A 7,430-nucleotide genomic window follows, 5' to 3' on the forward strand; every position below is an offset into this window, starting at 1 on the left:
ATGTTCTGTGTCTGACTGTTAAAGACCCACAACAACACAACATGGCAGCAACTGTTTCCACCAGAACCCCAGAACCTCAGGAACCAGATACTTCTGTTTTTCTGCTTCAATGTGAATTACGTGAACAGAGAATTGAAACAGTGAATTTTAAAATGTGTGAAGAATCAACAGATAAAAGACACAGAAACAAAGAGTCTGTTGGCTTAGAGTGAGTTTAAGTGTTCTGAAACCACAAACTGAGTTTAAATCTGGATCAGAATCAGATCTTTGTTCAACCTTAATGTCCCAAAACAACTCAAACACCTTCAACTGTCTGAAAACATCAAAGTCTGACTTTCCTTGTTGCTGTTAATGTTGAACATGTAAATATAAAGAACCATAGAAATATATAACTAGACGGATCATCTGATGTCGTGCATAGACGTCTACTCGCGAAACCTAGACTGTCAGCTAATAGTCAAAACTATATTGGCGGGTGTTAACTCCGCCCAATTCAGATGTTCCATAAATGGGGAAAAGTGGTGTGACTAATTTAGTCATATTGTTGCTTTGTTGTTGAACACACCAATAGTTTATGCTCTATGAAGATCCTCCAACGCTTACCGCCTGTCGTATGTGAAACTGACCATCTGCTTTTGCTCTTTTATGAAGCATTTATTTATGAAACATAAACTTACAGCTCGTCAGTGACGCACGCTGCAACATCCACCAGTACATGCGCTAATTATCCCCACGTTAGCAAACAACACACTGCTGTAACTTGTTGAACGAGTTGTTGCGGCTCCTCACTTCAGCTGTGGATTAACACTCCTCCTCCACTGACGCTGCACGTGCAGCAGAGAGCAGCTGAGAGCAGGTCTCCTTCCGCGCACAGATGTAGTCCCTTTTAGATTATCAGCCTTTCCAACAGTAAGAGTGTGTTTTACACCAAGTTTATGGTGAATTTTAGACTAGAAAGAGCTCAAGTTTGCATCAGGACCAGCTGGGTATCCATTGTTCATCCTCTTTGTCCCCCCTCACTTCACACTTCACTCTTACTAAACTTTGGTACTTTATGCTCATTTTGTATAATTTTTTCCCTCTCATTTTCTTTATCCATCAACTCTTCAAAGTCTTCTTTCCTATTTCCTGATGACACAGCAAGTACACCGAGGGGAGAAGCAGCTTGTTTTGTCTTCTTCACACCTCCTGATGGAGCTCTGTGATCTGAGCTCACTCCTGAGCTCAGGAGTCAGAACTGGACTTGAGGAGTCCAGCTTTGGAACCTGCAGAGAACCAACAAACAGCAGAAAGCCACACTGTGGGAAAGACTCCACACTTCTGACTGATGTTCACGTCCACTTTATTCTTCACAGGAAAGATTGGAATTGCAAACTAAAAAGAATTGATAAACAGTTATAAATTCTACTAGAAAACATGAATCACATGAACACAAGACAAAAATGCTTTCCTTTCCTTTATCCACCTCTTCCTTACTGCATTTCTGGGAAAATGTTTTCTTCACAAAACAATTACTTTATCAAACAACTCAGAAAAAAATAATTGCAGTCGGCATTTTTTGTCAAAATAAAAAAAGATTTACTGATCTCACAGTATTATGACAATTAAAGAAGTATTCAAAATATTTCCAGTCTTGTCATGGTAACACACAGACTTAAGACAACAAAGACATTGTCTCAGCATAAGTTACAACCACAATGATCAACTCCAAATCAAAATATAAGACTACAATATCTAGAAATGTAAATCAACCAACAAAATTATAAACAAATGTAACAAAAAAACACCAGTAAAAGAAGTAATGACACATTTAAACTGGTAAAAGCTGTTAAAGATAAATATTGAAGTTGTATTCTATTTATAGTTATATCTAAAATAACTTAGTTAAGAAATTCAAAATTTGATGTGAGGTGAAAGTTATATTGTACAGTATCTTTACACATAGATTAAAATGTATCAATCCTTTATTGATGGCTTCACTTTCTTCACTCAAGCGATTCTTGTCAATTGTTTGTAGTTAATTTGCCTACTGGTCCAAATAATCTCCTGATAACATTATTATTTTATTCCAACAATTGTGATTTTTCTTTTTTAAATATGTTGTAACAAAATTAACATTTAATGAATAAACAAGGAGCAAACGGGCCAAAAAGAGCATTGGCCCCGACAGCGCCATCTCATGGACAAAATAAATACCTGACAGGTGAAAAAAAAATCTAGTCCAAAATTTGGACTGTCATTTTTATTAATGTCAGTGACTTGTTACTCACTGAAATCTGAAAAGTTTTGTCTGAGGTCATCCTTAGAAGGTTAACACTTCCAAATACAGATGCTCAAATTAAACCCAACATTTACCCATAGGAAACTATCTGTAAATGGCAACATTCACAAATAACTACTTCACTCAATAAATTCAACACTAAGATATTTGAAAATTCAAAATGAAGAGACCAATGCCAATGAAACAATAATAATTTTATTAAGGGCAAACATGCACCATAGTTGAAAAGAAGAAAAAAGCTTTGCAATCATCTTCGTGGCCTGCATTGCCAAGATTAATGGGGAAACTTAGGACAATGTGATCATGATAACACCCTTAAATTTTTTTTAAAGACCTAACTATAGGAGAAACACTAGGGAAGAAGGGAAAAAAAACTAAGTAAAAAAAAAGTCAAACCCATATGTGGTGTACGACTATTTAAATGTTCACCACCAAGAAATGTTTTTCTTCCTAATCTTTTCTTTATATGTCAAAAATATGCTTGACAATCTGTAAAGTTTCACAAAGAATGTCTATTCCAAAGCACGTGCTGTTGCCAAGAGGATTGATTCTGCCTTGGAGGAATTGATGAACATGGTCCTTCAAAAGGTGTGGTGTCTCTGGAACATCAACAGTTCCATCAATGTCCGTAGTTGTTGGTCCTTCCCAGTCAACTCCATAATCCTCTATTGTCTCCTGTGTACGAAATTTGTGTACGAAATTTTAAATAAAAAAATAAACATGGTATTTAAGAGAAAACAATGTGCAGTTGTAGCAACTGACTTAATTACTTAGAGGTTCAGAGATTGTAGTCCTGCTTCGCAACGGGCCTTCAATCCACAGTTGTTGAGGTGATCTGCCTTGTTCAGAGGAGAGGGAGTGGCGATCCCAAGCTTGTTTAAAAAGCATCAAATGTCTGTTAATGCGTGGAAGCATCACATAATGCAGGCAGATCATGTCAAGCTCATTGTCTCCGTTTAAAGCATTATTATGCAACAAGTTTTGAAGTGCTTCGTAGTAATTTACAGTAACAGCACGCCAAACATCTCTCCATAACCTCTCAATGCGCTGATTGTGGACACTTCGGCCTGTTATGAAAGGTCTTCTCTCTGCAAAAAAAGAAAACAAATATCAGTGCAAGTATGCAACTATCTTAAGTCTAAGCTATTCTACCTTGCTGCACTTTCTAAAATAAAGGTCTATGGAGGATTGTTTTTGATGTGGAAATAACAGTTTTGGAAAATAAATTCTGAACAGATGTTAATGTTTCTATTTATTAAATCTCACCTTGCAGGTTCCATGTTATACTACCTCAAGGCATGCATATTCTTCACATTGTGCTATAAACACTTTGAAGAAACGGAACACTGAAAATTTGCTCATAGAACTGCATATATGCTGAATATTATGATAAATCAAAAAATGATTTTAAATGCATGTGTCCATAAAAGTCTCTGTCATATCAGGCATACTTATGCCTTAAAAGTTAAAAGAAGGTATAAACATTAATATTATGACTTATTTAAAATTGTATTGAAAAATGTTTTTATATAAAAAAACTGAAAGAAATAGTAATATTACAGGAACAAGAGTTTAGAATATGGACTGGAAACCCCAAAGTCGAAATGGGAAACACCTCAGAAAGTGGTAGAGAATGAGAGAGCCAAGATCCTGTGGGACTTCCAGGTCCAGACGGACAGGATGGTAATGGAGAACCAACCAGACATAAAGAACAGAGGAAAGCCGTTGTGGTGGATGTGGCAGTACCAAGAAATGGTAACATCAAGAAGAAGGAACATGAGAAACTGGAGAAATACCAGGGACTCGGAGAGGAAGTGACTGTGGCAGCCATGATCATGTGTCTTTATGATTTCACTTTTTTGCTTAGTCGCGTAATGAGGGAAGACATTATTAGGCATACCTGGGTTCCTGTTTACCTGGGTTCGGTTGGGTTCTGTTGGTTCAGAGAGGGTGCACATATTTTGGAATGATCTTATACATTTTTTTTTATCCGTATCTATGATGAACTTTAATAAGTCTAGATACATCCAGGGGACACCGTTTCGAAATGACACTGTTTCCATTAAATCATCAGCCAATGATCCCTTAGTTATTTACACATAAACATACTGCTTACAACAAACCGGGGAAAGTCCATCAAGTTTTGAACAAGACATAAAGACTGAAATAAAAATGTGACTTACCGGTACATGATAAAGAAAATTGTTCAGAAAACAGCGGGCTCCCTGTGAATCCTCTCGGCTGCCACCGAAACAAGCCCCGAAGCAATGGAAGTTGCGTAAAGTTGACACAGCCAAGTCTAAAATCCTTTAGTTTTCCTGGTTTGTCGACTGTTATTGACCCCTGGAGTTCCAGTGTCATAATGTTGGTATGGCACGAATCGCTCAATAATTGAACTTTTTTTCCCCACAAGGGATAAATTCATCAAAAAGGATTAAATCATTAATAAATGCATCATATCGATAAAACAATAATGATAATACATTTCCAATTAAAAGTTGTATATTATTAACAAACTTATCACAGCGTTTCCATGTATGTTGGATCATGATCAAAGTAGTCATGATTTTGGAGTGCAATAGCCTGTCACAAAAACTATCTGCTAGTAAACAATTTTAAGGCCCATTTCATTAATTAAATAAAGAGCAGCCAATTTTTTTCACGGTTGTTAGAAGAAATTCGGTACGCAATTAGTCAGTTTGCAGATGATACTCCGAAAAAAAGATACAGAAGTTGTTAGAGCTAACAAGATTATGTTATTTTCCAAAGCATCAAGCTTGAAACCAAATGGTCATGTTGTGGTTTGTTAGTGGCGAACAGGACCATTTGAGTGCCGTCATCCCATAAGATATATGGGCCTAATTAAAATTCTGACTCAGGTCCACAAACAGGCCAAAATTTTTTTTCTATCCTGGCCAGGATTTCTGGACTTATTTAAGTAATTGGATTAATCCAAAACTCAATGCCCCCCTTCCCCTTGTGCTTTTAAGGCAACATAGAAAATCTTGATTATTCTTTCTCAGATATAATTAATATTATTTAACTTTCAGGAAAATTCCATATGTACTGCTGCAAGTGGAGGTACCAGCCCCCATGCTTTGTTAACAAATTTAAATTATATTACTCCTTAATGATAAGGTTACAGTCATAGACTGTATAAGAATACTGGACAGAGCAACCCCCCCCCTCCTTCCATGTTCCAAATAGGAAGTACCACTGGGTTGCAGAAAGGCCAAAGTCCCATTGACATATATTGAGAAACAAACTGTTATTTCTCAGTCATTTTATATGTCAGAATAATCATTCTTCCTCTGCTGCTTTCTGATTAACTTCTTTTTTCTAATCCTAATTTTTTTTCAAAGATTTTTTTTCCCTTATCACAAGTTATTAGAGTTATAAATTGACCAATCAGATGTCTCAATAAGCATCTGGGCGGTTTGATTGACAGATGACGTGTAGCCAATGGGAGCAGACTTCATCAATGGGTCCGTGAAGACCTTTTAACACCTACTTTACAATTCAACAATGTACCAATCATTGTCCTACTGTTGTTTTCCTCAATGGAATGTACCGATGCAGCAGTTTGAAACCACAAGAGGCGCATGCTGTCGACATTTTTAGATGAGGATTTACTCTGTAGAAATAGATTTCACTCTGAGGTTATGTTCTTTGGACTTTTTTGTTTGTTTAACGTTCGTTTTTCTTTTTTCACTGTTTTGATTGTAGTCCAGCTTAGGAAATCCAAATAGGCGAACGTTTCTTCTGATTTGTTTAAAAAATCCTGCTGGACGTTTGCTTTGTTCGTCAAGTTCAGATTAAGGATGTCGTACTGTGCATACAATTGTCTCAACAGATATGGCCAAAGTACATCTCTGTAGTTTTTCCGGTAAGCATCCTACTCGAAACATTGAATACTAACTGCCAAAGTGCATTTTATTTCCATAAGCTCTATTTTGAGTTCAATATTCGAAAATGGGTAAATTGTAGTTAAAGTGAAGTAAAGTGCGTGTGTTGGGAGTGGGGGTGGGGGTATTCCTTCTATAGACAGTCTAGACGTAAAAATTCAGTTTATTCTGTCCCAATTTGTATGAAGAGCATAAAAAATAAATTCCAAATCATCCAAGGGGAGGAATATTTTACTACTAATCATGAAGCAGAGTATATTTCGTGGTGTTTTAATATAAATAATTTTCCCGACAGAAGAAATAAATGACGGGCCCATTTGGAACAGCTGAGAGCACCCCACCCCCAACCCCCAGCCATGCTTCCCCTTGTCCTCCTTCAGAGACTGCTTAGTGCTGTTGCTTCTGCTTCACTGTACAATTGACTGTATAATAATCAACTGTACAATAATATCAATATAACAATATCAGAATATAATGTGGATCGATGTTTGCATTAATTATACAAAACCTTATTTAATCTTGTTAATTTGGTCTTTCCAGATTACCAACAAATGATCCTAAGCGGCTGAAGTTGTGGCTGATTAACATCAAAAGAAAGGACTGGAGTCCGTCTGCCTCTGCTCGACTGTGTAGCAACCATTTTGAGGACCATCACTTTATGATCGACAAATATGCACAGTAAACATTTTCATGCAAAATCTTGTGCTACTTTTGTTGCTAGCAGTTGAAAGAATTACAATTATGGTGTCACTCATGTTTTATTTTAATGGTTCTTTGTGTAGGAGGAAGAAGGCTAAAGAACACAGCCGTGCCAACAATTTTTGATTTCACCTCCGACAACAGAACCACAGTATCACCAAGTCCTTCCTCTGTTGACCTTGTAAGTATAAAAGTAGGTGATATGTCAGAGTCCTCATGTTTACCCATACAACCACTGTTAATCACTGGCCAGTGCACTAACATTGCACAGCAAGACCATAACTATGTCACTGAACCGCTGGATTGTATTGAAAACAACAATGACACTGAAAATAACGGGTGCTTAGACCACAATTACACAATTACCGACTCCCCCAAAACATTAAAAAGGAAAATGAGGGGATTACAGCACCAGCTTTGTGTTGCTCGCAAAAAACTAAAATTAAAACAACATACTAGGAAGTTTAAAAAAAAGTGACATCTTTGAAAGATGTAGTTGGTTCATCCATCCATCCATCTTCCTCCGCTTCATCCGGGACCGGGTC

The sequence above is a fragment of the Oryzias melastigma genome, linkage group LG22, assembly GCF_002922805.2.
Source record: "Oryzias melastigma strain HK-1 linkage group LG22, ASM292280v2, whole genome shotgun sequence".
Taxonomy (NCBI): Eukaryota; Metazoa; Chordata; class Actinopteri; order Beloniformes; family Adrianichthyidae; genus Oryzias; species Oryzias melastigma.